The sequence below is a fragment of the Rhea pennata genome, chromosome 3, assembly GCF_028389875.1.
Source record: "Rhea pennata isolate bPtePen1 chromosome 3, bPtePen1.pri, whole genome shotgun sequence".
Classification (NCBI taxonomy): Eukaryota; Metazoa; Chordata; class Aves; order Rheiformes; family Rheidae; genus Rhea; species Rhea pennata.
Window position 1 is genome coordinate 106,582,292 of NC_084665.1, and position 15,268 is coordinate 106,597,559.

The following is a 15,268-nucleotide window of genomic DNA, read 5'->3' on the forward strand; positions in this document are numbered from 1 at the left end:
TTTGTATAGTCTCTTATTGGTGCTTGCCTATATTTTTTATAATATTGTAGCACTTGGTAAAATTTATATACTAAGGAAATATTAAGTATCATTTGAAAAATAATTCAAGGCCAGAAAAAAAGGAAAGGAGAATATAAAAACACCTATCCCTTCAGTCTATAAACAATCAATTCTGTTTTCTCTAGTAAAAAATCAGATAGTAGCAGAAGAAAATGCAAATTTTACGACAGATAGGAAGTTGTGGTTATATATTTTTTGATATGGCCAATTCAAATGATTTGGAAAATTATCTTTTGGAATCTTTGTGAAATTAACGTTTTTTTTTTTTTGTTTGTTTGTTTGTTTGTTTGTTTGTTTGTTTTTAGTTTTTTTTTCTTTTTTTTTTAGTTTAAGCACATTCTTAGGAAAAAATCAAATCACATAAAAACAAAAACACTTGTTTTTTTTCTGAATCAAAATGTTCACTGTGGTCTATCTTTTAGTATTTTACTCTGGGAAAATTTGATTTCAGATTTTCCATCACACTGGATCATGCTACAGAATGACTCTCTTGCAGTCATTGTGGGAGGGAAAAGATGAGCCTCAGTCCGTCCTATCTGTCCTGCAGATTTCTTTTTCAGCAGTAGAAAATGTTTCAACATTTATTGAAAGAAATTATGCATCACAAAACTGTTGTACATCCCTAGTCTTAAAAATATACTTTGTAAAAGACATGACTAGAAGAGACATTAGATTTTCTTATCTTTTTGTTCACTAACAACTCAAGCAGAGCTCTGTTCCGAATGAAATGACAATGCTGGTTATGGGAGATGGCTTTTTATTGCTGTATTTTGGAAATGTCACATGTCACATCTGAGACTGAAAATGATCAGCAGCTATTTCCTCATGACTAAATTGTTGTATTTGTCACTAAGCAAGAAAAGTCAGCTTTAAATCCACCCTTCTTATTAAATTATTATATATATGGTCCATAAAAATCTCAGTTTCCATGTGAAAATGAGTTAATAAGAATTTTGGAAAACTACCACTAATAATAGCTCTCCAGGATAACTGCCAAAGTGTGTTATGCTTATAAGCAATGTCACAATGCAAATAAGCAATGAGTAGGATACAATTTATTAATTCGCAGGCATAGGCTATTCACATATCAGAGGGATAGAAAGAAAGATCAATCAATAGTTAGCAACTAAAGCAGAGTCTACGTATCACCAAGCAATTTGGGCTCTCAGCCTCAAGGAGTTTCCTGGTCAGGTGTCCCCGAACCAGGGAGCAGGCGACATGCATCTGTCTCTCCTAAAGTGAGTCCCCTTCCCTTACCTACAGATGTACCTGACAGTGATGACCACAAGTCATACGGCAAAGCTTTGTTCAGCCAGTGGAACTGAGATGTGGTTCAGATGAAACAAAGATGTGGTTCCAGGTGGTCAGTTCTTGGCAGATTGTCCTGCTCACAGGACAATGCAGCTGTCCAAGTTCTGCTCACAGGACAATGCAGCTGTCCAGGTCTTATTAATAAAGCAAGTTATATCAGCCCTCAGGTATCTGCTTACATTAATAACAGTGACTGGAGGGCAGCCTGTGGAAGCAGGTGTACTTAATCAATGTAACAGTGGGTTAAGCGTAGCCTCCCCTACACTTTCCACCCCCATAACTTGTGTCATCCACTGTCCTCACTGGGGTGGTAGTGGAGGTACCACTTGCCCCCAACGGTATATCTTAAGGATAGGTAGGATTGTGAAAAGTTGCTACCTGACGTGACGTGTCAAATATAGGGACATCCTCTAACTGCGGGAGAGCAGCGCGTCCTCCTGAAAGGGTAACGCTGAGTGAGAGAATTTTTCTTGTTATTATGGTCTTTCCACACTGCAAAGTGCAGGAGACCAATAAGAGCACTGCAATTATTACAGTAATGATTTGGAGCAGGGAGGTTAGCCAGCCAGAGATACTAAAGCCTAATTGGTTAAACAAGTGGCCTAACCATCCTTCAGTAAGACCATCCCTTAAGGCCTGGGTACTGCAGGTCACCTCTTGCATTTTTCCCAACTGCTCTTCTAAATTCGCAGTAACATTTGGAATAAAAATGCAGCATTCTGTTTGAGATAGGCCAAGAAACCCACAAAATCGCTGTTTTAAAAGTATGAGGTCTAAAGCCGGTCTATTCTGCAGAGCCAGCTTTGCGGTTTGTTGCAACTGAGTATTCAGCAGCGTAGTGATTCTTTTGTACTATTAGCTAAAATTTCCATAGTTAAACTGAGCTTAAACAATACCTCGTGAGTGCGAACAGTAACTATTCCAAGTCCAAACAGTCCTTCCAACCACCAGCTGATCTCTGTTCCTGCTGGAATAAAGTCTGTAGTTCTCTGAGTACAGGCCAGAAGGGGATTCAGCGGTCGTCCGTATTTCCACTTGGGGCATAAGGCTGGTAGTCCGAGAGTACAAAGTGAAAACCAGTAAAGAAGATAAACACCAAGTAAAGTAACACTAGAAACAGGAGAGTTGACATTGTACTTAGATCTGTTATCCTTAAACAAGGCAACCAAGCAAAAAACTTAACAGATGACTAAATTTGTGATATAACAAACAGGTTAACTGATATCAGCATTTTAAACACTCAGAATAGCTCTAAAGGGTACTGCCCAAAGAAATGTCAGTGTTCAAGTACATTTATTGCTTCACTAGGGAGATACAGATTCACTCAGTTATCCTTTGGTTTTGTGAGCACAATAGCTTTTACAGAAGCACAGTGATTATATAACTTACATATTTTAAATTATTGCACCTGGATGAGTTTAAACAACTTTTGTCAAGGTGTGCATTTCAGCTGTTTGTTCTACCATTGAATTTTAAAACAGGAAATTATTGCAATATTCAAGGTAAATTATAAATTGATTGTAGATAAGAGAAGCTTGAACTTATTTTTATTTTTTCTATTGGTTCTATTAATTCAACTAGTGGTTGAGAAGGGAACCCAGTAGTCAGTTATTTTAATAAGATTTTTGGGCCAGAAGTATCATGAACTAATGGCACAATTTAATCTCAATCATTCCAATAAGATAACATCATTTTTTGAAAGTTCTGTTAAATCCATTTTTAAATAATTTTTGGAAAGAAAGTCATAGACATATTTTTTGAGACAAGCAAAACTGTCTATATTTTTAAGTGCTGATTTAATTAGGACATTTTATAAAATTGGCTCTACCTGTTCAAGAAAGGAACTGAAAGATGAAATATCCAAAAATTGGCAATCGCAATTATTAAGAATAAAAGGCAAAGGATTAAACCAGGACATCTTGCTTTTCAGGTCAGCAAAGCACTTGAGAGAAAACTGATACTAGTAAATGTATAAAACAGATTACCTTGAAATGAATGAGTAAAACCAAAGGAAATGCTTAATTAGAAGAGTTTTCACATTTCAAGAATAGAATTTCTTGTCTCAGAGAGATACAGGATTGTCAGAAGTCCAATAACTGCAATATTTGCCTATGATTGGAAGATTCAGGTTCAAGTTTCTGGTCTGTTTGCATGAATATCCCTTGGTCACTGTAAGTTTTGGATACTCTGTTGTAACACTAGATGTAGAGTTACTAGTAGGAAGAATTGTGATAGCAGGACACATCCAATGTGTTCCCTGACTACAATTACAGATATTCTTGAAGGGGAGTCAAGAAGTTAAGACAAGCATTTTGAAAGCCTTCTGTCCATCTTTCTATAAAGTATCATCATCCTTTCTGCTTGGCCTTTTGTTTATTACCCAGGAGATGCTCTGAGCCATTTGTGTTTTCACTTGTGTTTACTGGAAGAGTCGTAAAGTCTTCTCAAATAAGACAATAAGAATAAAAATTTCTTAAGCAAACACTGTGCCATGATATTCCATAAAATGTCTAAATGTCTTCTACACTTAAGAACAAAACTGAATCAGTCATCTAGAATTATTGTTAGAGCTGTCAAAAAGATATTTTATTGGAATTTTTGATTACATGTTAACTCACCTGTCTGAAGAGAAAGAGATCTGGTTAGGCACTACACAAAGCTTTAAGAGAGACATCATGTTGCTGATTTACAAATTGTGGTTCAATCTTTTGTAAATAAATGGTTTCAATAACAACATACTTAATCAACCTCAGAATTATAGACTTGACTGGTTTTGTTATCTATTTTAGCTGATATCCATAACCATCCATAGACATCTGTTTCCAATGAAGAAGCACTGTTGGAAGTTATTATTTTTTAATGTTTATTTGATTATTTAACTAATTTAATATTGAGACTAATTTTGTGGTTCACAAATTTTACCTTGGTTTATTGTTATTATATGCATGAAGGAATATCAAACAGAAGTAAGAATAGTCTATTGCCTGTGTTTTAGTATTGTTGCAAATCCACTGAAATACTGTATCCAAACTGAAGAAGAATAAATGACAATTTCAAAGAACTGTGAAACTGAATAGTGAAAAGATATTTCAGTGGAAGAATTCTTGTCTGTGTGTACTCTGTAGTCGTGCTTCCAGAGAGCACCAAGGCCACATTTTGACTTCACATTTGCAGGAAGCAAGGCTGTGCATCATCTTCAACAGCAAGAGAGCCACGCTATGCTTCAATAGGTTCTTAGATAGGCATTATCGAGGTACCAAAACTGAAGAGTGCTTCAGGATCATACCATCTCTGTTATCAGTGTGCAAATAGTATGCAAATTTGCCCAGAAATCATCCCCTAGTGGTGAGGACCCTATTGAAGACTCAACTTATGGGTAGTATGACAAAAGAAAATGTTAAAGACAGATTGATCCATATTTACGGATTTCTCATAGGGAGCTTACATTTGCTAATAACCATAGTGCAGCATATGTATGTATAACAAAATCCATTGGATGTCAAAGTATGATTAAAGAGAATATTTTTAACTCTTTAGTTAAATAACAAATGGAACAACATGAAAAGTTGGAAGCCTCTAACTTGGAAGCTCCCCCTACTGCAGAGCTGTTAACTGAGAATCAGTTATGTCCAGCAGCAAGTTTTAGGCAGGGGGCCCCATTTCTTAGCAAATCTATAAACAGAAGATACTTCTCCTCTGAAATGAAGCAACTGGTCTCTAGTTTAGGCATTCTGGAATACAATGGGCTAAACACAGAGATGATAATTCAAGTGGATGAACTTCCCTTTGAGAAAGGAAATCTGGGCTTTCTGTAACCACACATCTTACATGCATGGAAATAAATTGATCACATGGCATATGCTTCACTGCCAGAGTATCACCAGAGCTACAAAGAATGTTGCAATTCCTGAAGAAATATGAATTTTGTTCAAAAGTACAGACTAGGAGAACATACAGCAGATGTGACAGCATAAGCTGTTGGCAGGGCAAGCCAACAGAGAAATCATTTTAACTACAAGCTAATTTAGTCACATCCAAATTGCATTTTTAAAATTAAAAAAATTGGCAGAACAAAGTGTTTATGCAAGAGACTGTTATTCACTATGATGAAGACTTTCAATGTTAACACAAAAAAAAATCTGTTTAGTAGACATGATGCAGACTGAAAGACATCTGCGTAATTTGAGAGGTATTCAGATACTTAGATACATTCACAGATAGGGGTCATAGCATCTCCAGTAAGTCTATCTGGAAAATTCAAACTTCAAAAGATTACATGTAGAAGATATGGCCAAAGTCTGAAATAGTATCAGCCAACATGGATGGGTAGGAGGAAAAGTATTAACATAAGAGGAACAGAACTCAGATAGGCAATTGAGTTACTGAAAAAATATGCCTAATCTATGCAGAAAAGTGAGTATAGATAGTGAGAAAAAAAAATCAAATAATTGTCTAATAATAAAATAAATGACCAATAAAACAGAGGAAATTGAACTACCAAAACCGGGTATTTTAGTGCATGGTAAAATAGCAACCACAAAGGAGACGGAGATATTCAGGTATTTATAAAAGATTCACTAAAAGTATTCATAAGGGAAAAGATAATGGATAACAAAGTAAACTTAATAATTCAAAGGACAACAATGAAAATAAGAGGTAATAGCATGTTTTCATTAAACACTGTTGCAGAAAATGGTTAAAAAGCTAGTGCTAGCTTAGTATTAAGAATGTGCTAATGATGATCAAAATGAGATTTAAATGATTGTAGTAATCTCTATACTACCTTTAGAAAATATTGTCTTGTGCCAAAATATAACAAACTGTGAGTGGCTCAGCTGACTCACATATGAGGCACTAAACCTGTACTACTAACAATATGGCACATATTCTTGGGACATTGATAGACGCATCAGTTTTCAGATGTATCAAATGCTTTGTCAAAGAGTGCCCCAGCCTAAAAGAGATGACTTTTTTATATGATGATTTTGGTGGCAAGGTAGTGGCAAATAACATTTGATCAACCAATAACAAGCTTATTCTGTTTAAATTATGCCATATAGATTTATAGCAAAGATTATTGATTTCCAAAGTCTATCTTTAACAACACTGAGTAACATTTAATAGCTCTAGTCAACGAAATCAACTGGTGTAAGCTAAGCCTTGATTTTGTAAGACAATTAAAAATTATTTAAGTCAAAAGTGGAGAGATCATCTTCAATTTATTTCCCAGGACAGAGGAATAACATAACAAAGTGCTTCAGATCTTTCCGGATGAATAATAATCACAAAAAATAGTGGCAATAAGATGACAGATTAGAAAAATAGAAACAGGAATTGATCAGCAAAGAAATTGAAATAGAAAGCAAAAGGTTCCTTGTCTACATATGTAGATGAGATAAATTTTAAAGTATTTCAGGTATGGTCCCAAACTTTAAATGAAAATTTGGCTTTAACACATTTTATGTCTATATAAACAATCAGTACAGGATAATATGTTCTTCCCTACTCTGCTTTGCCAACAATGCTATGGCCAATGGTCTTGTTCTTTTATTAGGTTGTGGGTAAAGTTGATGCATAGCCATTCTTTTCTTGCCCCAAATCTGGAGCCAAAAACAGGTTTCCTCCACCTAAATGCTGGATCTATTAGGCTGTTTCAGTAGGAAATCAGGAAAGGTAACAATATTGACAAAAGATGAAGCATTGCAACTTTTTACAGAGAAGCAAAAGTCAGTGACAACAGAGGTCTTCGAGGGATCACAAGGGCACCTTCAACAAAAGGCTTTGATATTATAGGATCCTACAGGATTTGTGTCTCATTGCTTACCAAGGAATGATGAATTTGAAAGTGTAATAACAGTAATCATAGAATAATTGGTTAAAACAATAAAGTAAGATAAATAAAGGAGGAGAAGTTTTAAGCACTGTCCAGAAAATATGAAACAGATGGAAGATCAAATAATAAACTTTAATCTATTTGTTTACTTTTCTTTCAGCTCTTGACTGGTCCTAAGAGCATTCATTGGAAAAAAACAATAGTAGAGTTATACTGGAAAATATCCAGAGGGAAAAAAAAAAAAAAAAAAAAAAAGGAGCAACAGATCTTTAAGATCAGCACATAATATATGTAGTCAATAAACAGTTTTTAGAGTCTATGCAGATAAACATGAACAGAGGAAAGTCTTTGTGTCTCCCCCATGTCCTCTTTGCAGTAGTGGCTGATAGTGAGTACCCAGAGATGAGTAAGGAAGCAACAAATGTATGTTCAGCCTAATCTTATATTTTCAGCTCAGGCACTTCCTGCTCTAGACACAATTTCTGTACACTTAACAACATCTTTTTTTTCCTCCCTATGGATATGACCAGTTCCCTCTGTACCCATGCAATTTTTTACTTTCACTATATCTTTTGACAAAGAATGCCATCCTATGGAGGAACTGCCTTCTGGGGCCCTGGTGACAAAGGAAACCAAAAAGGAAGAAGTACTAAATGCCTTCTTTGTCTCTGACTTTACTGGTAAAGACAAGCTTTCATGAATCTGAAGGTCCTGAGAGCAGAGGGGAAGTCTGGAGCAGTGAAGACTCCATGATCTCCATAGGTCCCTTCCAACCTTAATTATCCGTGATGCTGTCTGATGATAATGTAAATGCACTCTGCATTCAAGATACAGAGGAATAGTAGTATAATAAAGTTTGCTGATTCTCTCTTCATTTTCTAATGATTTCTAATATTTGATTTATTTCTAACAGCTACTGAGCACTGAGTTACATTACATGCAGCAATCTGTAATAAAAAAAGATCTGTTCCTAAACGGTAACGATCATCTCAGAGTATGTCATTTGTATGTGAATTTTCTATCTGCATTTTTTTATATTTTTCTACACTGAATTTTATCTGCTGTTTATCTGCCCACTCATCAGTCTCATAAGGTCCTTCTTAGTTTCGTCAGATGACCCTTGAAGTTATTATCTTCAGCCAGCTTTATCTTTCTTTTTATCTTTCTATTTATATTCATTACATCATTTACGAATATTTTTAGCAACACAACTTCCAGTACAGATCCCTCGTGAGCTCCACTAGTGACATCATTCCATCATATTCTGTTTTTTTTTTTTTTTTTAATTTTAGCCAATTATTTACTCTTATGAGGACCTTCTTCTTGTGCCCTGTCAGCTTAAATTTTTTTTGCTGAGATAAACTGTCAAAAGCCTTTTTGAAATCCTAGTAGATTTATTACATCCAGGTTCATGCTGGCCCACTGCTGCGGAATCAGTCACCTTCGCTATTTAGGAAGGTTGGAGCAAAACATACACATGCATGCACACACACACACACATGCATGCATGCACACAGAGAGGCACACTGCTCTTTTAAACACATGTAATTAAAGATAACGCTTTATACACGGTTGCTGAGTTCAGAAGCAAAATGCAGTGAATGGCAGCACTTCCTTCTGTCCTGGGAGGGTGGAAGGAACCTGCTGCAGTTTAGTGGGAATAAGCAAATATGTCATCCTTAACCAGGCGAGAAACTGCTAGAGCAATTCCCATGTCTGTTCTTTGCTGGCTCCTGTCCTCATAAGAGCTCTGACATTATCCTGTGCTTGTACTCTCTTCTACAGACCATATCAACTGGATTTCCCTTATTCACATGATTATGGACCACCTTGGCAGGTGTATGAGGCAGGGCTTTCCCTTCACCAGAGGTCATCTTCCCAAGTATATCGTATTCATTCATGTGTCCACTAATTCTGCCTTTTAAAGAAGTAACAAGGGCAACCTAGGATTCAATCCTGAGAAATGTTTGATATACAGCACTGTTCTCAATATCTTCCCCACATAAAACAAATAATGTCAATGCAGTTTGGTGGGTAAAAATATAAAAATTGGTGCCCTGTTTGTCTTTGATAATCAGTCAGACAGGGATGCCTAGGAAAAGAGCATAAACAGTAAAAGGAGCTGTAGTTCACATCTATTAATAGCTAGTGATAGTTCTGCACCAGTTAATTTATTCAGTTCTTTCTTCACCATTTATTTATAATTTCTGTTTTATCTTACGATAAAGTATTTCTTTTTGCTAGTTTTAACCTACTACTTAATAATTTTATTGGATTTCCACAGGTTCTTGTGTTTGTTTTTTCCCAGTAATTTTCCCCTTGTTATTGATGATTTTATAGATCTCTATAGGATTTTAGTCACAGGTAAATTAGTTGAAAATCCACTTGTACTTCTAGATTGCCCTTGAGCTTGCTGTTAAGTTGGATTTCTGTAATAAATTACATGTGCATGACAAGAATTTTGATTGCAATTCTGAAAATATGCAGTATACATACCCTATTTGAGGGGAACACTTTCTCTTCTGCATCTTACCTTGGTTAAATATATCTAACTTTTGATGTTGGTTCATTGGCTTTATTAAGCCTGTGGCCAACACACTTTTCTCCCATCAGAAACTGCAGACTCAACCTGACAAAAACATGTCTCTCATTCAACTTAAAATGTCCCTATATTCACCATATTCACAATATTTATTTAAATTTTTATATTCATTACTCATATTAATCACAGTTTTGTTTTTGTTTTGTTTTGTTTTTCCTGAAACATTGTATATAATTTGGATCAGTGGTGAATGGCCGTCATTCAGCAAAAAGGCAAAAATGAATATGAATTTAGGAGCAGACTATATATTTCAGGATATCTGCTATTTTACAAAAAAAAGGGGGGGGAGGGGATTGATGAGTCCACAATTTGCAAAATCTTCACAGAAATGATTCTCCCTTACTTATATGACATTTACTCTTTGCATACTTGACATAGATATGAATAAGCTATCAGTAGGTTTTCCTGAGGGTTTTTGGCTGGATAAAGTTGGTCTGTGTTAACCCAGGACTTAGTTGTGGCACTAGGATTAATCTTTGACTAATAGGGTTTACTCTCTGACACAATATCCTGTTAAAGCTTAGAAACAGGTACACAGGGTGCCCACACTGCAATGCACTTAGGCATCATCACCATTTTTGCTGTGTATATTCATTCCTTGAATATCATATACCCAGTTAGGCATGCATTTGGGGGAGAGAACAGCTAAGAGACCTCTAAAAATTCCCTCCTACACACACTCTCTGCCATGCCTCTATCGGCCTTGTCTCCTAACCTTGCTATGAAACTATGAGTACATTCTACTTCTGCATCATCTCCCTTCCCAGCAACCTGAAAGAGCTTTCTCGATTGACTGTAAAGTTTGTGTGAAGGCTATTCTAAGCGTACTGCATTTTGCTCCATCTTCTGTACTAAAATCTCAGAAATTCTCTTTATTTTTAAAAATGTTTTTATTTTAAAATGTTTTATTTAGCCAAAACTTAACTAAAGGCTGTATCCAGTACCATAACCCCCAGAGAAGAAGAAAGAGTTCTAATCAATTCTGAGACCAGACCTTTTTTTATGTCAGAGAATTTGACATAAATAGAAATCTTGAAAGGGGAGAAGGAGGAAAAATCCCCAGGAGAAACACATAGGTAACAATAAAGAACATATGTGTCAGCTTGATTTTTTTTGCTTGCTCTTGACTCACCAGTAATGAAACTAGTAATAAAATAAGCTACAAAGAGAAAAGGATAGTTTAGCCTGCTTTTGTTCTAGGAAGAACATTAAGGCAAAAATTGTACGTGAATGTGTATTATATGCTAGCAAAAACATGTAGAGTGCAGTCAGCGAAACAGTACTAATAAAGGTATCTCTCTAGCTGAGCAATCCTCTGATGTGTTAGGAAGACTGAGTCAATGAGAAAATGTTACAATCTTTTCTGAGTTAAATATAATATGAGAAATGCATGGTATAGTAGACCATTCACCAATGTATTAAGCCATTAGTCTATGCTCTTACATAAAGAATATGTGTTTATTTGTATTTGTGTGTGTAACTGTGTGTGTGCACATAAGAGAAATGAAAACTTTTAGACCAAAGATATCCATTAAATCTCGCATAAGCAGAAATGAGCTTTGTGAATAAGGCTATTTTTATAACCAAGATCTTAAATAATTCACTAAACAGTGTCTCTGAGAAAGCTGTTCAAATGTACAATCTACACTTTTTTGTGAATTATTTAAGTTCATTGGAAGAACTTCTAAGGGGCTCAAGGCTTTTGAGGGAAGAGGGTATTTTGCATATTGGCACTGTAAATCTTATGAGAATACTGCTCTAAATGCTTAATTGTATAGTGTGCACTAACCAAAACAGTGAGCAAGGCATAAATAGGAAAGAGCAAGACAAGAATCTATTCTGAGAGTTTTTGCACAGAGTTCCTGTTGCTAGGGAAACCACTTCCTTTATTTCTGCTTCTTCCAAATACATGTATCTCAAGGTCCCTTAGACAGTGCAGATCGCAATGTGGTATCTTATTAAATGACAAAAAAAATCATGTTTGTATATACAAACATACACAATAAAAAGTAAAAAGGTTTCTAATAATAGTTAATAGAAACTGTAGGACAGTCATATCTGCAACATCATTTTGAGGTTCACAAATAAGCCTAAACACAGCAGTCATTGTATTTTCAATTTGCTTGCATGTGTTCTTCCTTACTGCCAAAGATTTCTTGGTTTTTTGCTAATTTGTTTCACAGATATTCTGTATCCCATCAACACTGTCATGTTACACATATACTCAAAAAATTGTAAACAATGATTGCATAAGACATCCTACTTCCAGTAATTAAATTATTGTTCCTAGCTTACTATATATTGTTTTCCACTGAAGAAGGAATAAATTTAGTTATACCTGACTTGACTCAGGAACTGATCCAGACACCAATAGATCTGCCACAGCTGCAGCCAGAGACATACAGGTATCAGCCTCTGCATGTGGCACCCTGCCTCTGCAGGCACCACCTGTCATCACTCTGCCTCATTTATTCTCCCAGTTCACAAGAGCAGAGAAGTAAAGTTCACACAGGTAAGCATCATTTCTGGATGAGAAATGGGGGTTTCCAGTACCTGGAATCTCCTACCCAGATGAAAGCCTGTCCCTGTGAGCTCTTCCTTCCCTTGACATAAGCAGGACTATTATAGAACAGTCCAGCAAGCACTGATAAGGGTAGATCAAAGAAAAACAGCCAAAATATTTTAAGATGAGTATCCAAATCTGACAGCATGATTCTCCCAGTCAGCCTGGAGCCCACTATCTCCACGAAGCAAGAGGAAGAAAGATGCTTTGCCTCAGCTGTGAGGCAAAAGCAAGGAGCTCTGTCTTTCAAATGGAGTGAAAACTGCACTGCACAAGTGTGCTGAGAAGGAGACAACTAAGCTCACTCCTTGCTTAAAATAACATCTGCTGTCTCCAAAGGAGAGGAAGAATAATTTTCAGAGTTGGACTCTGCTTTCAGCTTGCACACAGCAATTGGAAGTTGAGAGGTGCTTACTTTAAGGGCACATTAGTGTGACATGAAATGGTTTAGGACATAAGTGCAAGTTCTAATTTGGATTTAACATGCAAAGTAGACCTACGTGATCACTATACTTTTCATGACTGTCTAGTACATATGAAATTTTGAGGGCTTACTGATGTTCCATTTCTGTAGCATATCTGCTAGTGAAACAGGATGCATTGCCCTCTTTAGTACCATGTTTATGCATAATATTAATTCATAAAGTACTTCAACTAAAATTATCAGTAGGATACTCCTGTCCTTAAAGTTAAGCATTGAAGTGCTCTGCCAAACTAGAATCTGGGATAAAACCTGAATTTTTGATAGAATGGACTAAAAAAAAGGTGAAAAAGAGGAGATACACAAGAGTAGTGCCTGAATCAAAATGAAACTAATTAAAAAAAACATTCAGTCTCTACTCTGGCTCTATTTCTATTTTCTATTTTGATAGCCATTGGTGATGTTGATAGTACAGGCATAAGTGAATACATAATCACCGCCCAAGCAGATTACAGTTTGTCTCAGGAAAACATTTTTCTTCTTAGGCTAAATGTACCAGTAAGTCCAAATCTGAAGTTCTTCAAAATAAAAACAAATTAGTTCTTAATAAACAGTCAGTAAAATACTTCATGTGTAAGAACTATTTGAATGGAGACAGGTAGTAAGGTGTTTGAAAGGAAAAGGAATTGCCAGTCAAAGGAAGCATTTTCCTACATCTTTTCACCTTCGTAGCTGGTTGCCCTTTGATTATGCTTATTCCTGTTGCTCACTCCACAATGCACTCTGCACACCAGTCCATTTCTGTTTTTCAAAATAAACATACATCAGACATTTAGGGGTGTCCAGTGCTTGGGATTATGCAGTAAAACATAATTCACCTGTGGCTGAATTGTGTTCTGAATTTCTCCAGCTTTTTCTGGTGCTTGACAAGACAATTTTCTAGAGGAATCTTCACAGGAGTTAAACTATCAATTGCTAACAGAGCAGACACAACTGTCACTAAATTTCATGGTTATCTAAGCTAATCTGTCTCTTGAAGCTCTCTGTTTGGCACTAACCACCACAATACTTCAGTGCTCTGTATGTCATTTTAAACTTGTTTATGCTGGTACAGCTGGAGAGACAGGAGTGGAGGCAGCCAGGCAACACATGGAGGGGAGACAAACCTGTCAGTCTGCATGGAGCAGTCCTCCTCCTCTCCAAACTTTTTTTTTTTTTTCCAATCTCAGCCTTTTGAAATGATTTGCTGCAGTTGGACTTGGAGTAGTGGAGGCAAGCTGGGCAGGAATTTTATTTTTAATCAAGTTGGCTGTGCAGCCAGCCAAATGAATTTGAAATTCATGTTGTTTCAGTAAACTGATAGACGCTGAGATGATGAACTAGTTGCATTTTATCACCACCAGTTCTGTAATCAACAACAAAACAACTGTAATTCCTAAGTGACACAAAACATAAGCCCAAGAAGTTACTGTGAATGTACTTCTTAAAAATCATGAAAAATGAAAAGTTTTAGAGTGGGCTATGAGTTGATATAAATCAGCAATATATCACATCATTATTATTTTTAAAATATCAGCACTAGTAGTATTTGGTCCACACGATGTATTTTTACCCACCTGAAATAGTTTTGATGTCACACCATTTGGTAGTTTGTAACTGGTAGAATTTGCTGCTGTTATTTCATCTTTTTATTTATTATTTATTTTGATTTCACACACGTGCTGTAAGTAGATAACTTGATTTGTAGCTAGTAAGCAAAATCACTTTCCAAAAACTGGCCAAAGGAACTCTTCTGTGTAATGAAAAAAAAAGAAGGGGGACAAGGGCTCTGCTGTATGGCTCTGTGATCTCCCTGTAAAACATATGTAATGGAAGAAATGAGTTTATAGGTTGGTCAGTTACCAGACCTTGTGATTCACAGCTTCATCCTTGGATGGAAGAGATAACCTTCATTAACCCTAAAAGAGAAGGCAGCAGGCATCAATCCTCCAGTCCTGAAAAGTGCTATAGTAAGGGTGGTGATACAGTACTCCCACATAGCTCTGTATTTCCCCTTCCCTTACGGGTATTACCAACCCTAAAGGGACCACCTAGATGAGGTCCAGCACCAAAGGCCATGACATGATGGGGATCATTCCTGAAGCCTATCACCAGTCTAGGATCGTTGTCAGCCTTAGGGCAGCAGGTCTGCATGATGCCGAACTGCTGTGCAACAGCTGTATAGCAGTGTGGTGCAGCTGCTGGGGTGGGCAGGGTGGAAAGCCCAACAACTCCAAGTTCAGGGTGGGTCCTTGAAACAGTTACGCTGCTGTTCAAGAACTGGTATCAGTTTCTGTCCAGTCTATGAATCTTTGTGTCCATAAATTAGCTGCATCTTTTGTCATTCTCCATCTAAAGAACAACGAGATCTCAAAACTCAGTGGAGCTGATTTTAGCAGCCTCCAGAAACCTGTCAGAGTTAAGTCAGTGTGGCATTTG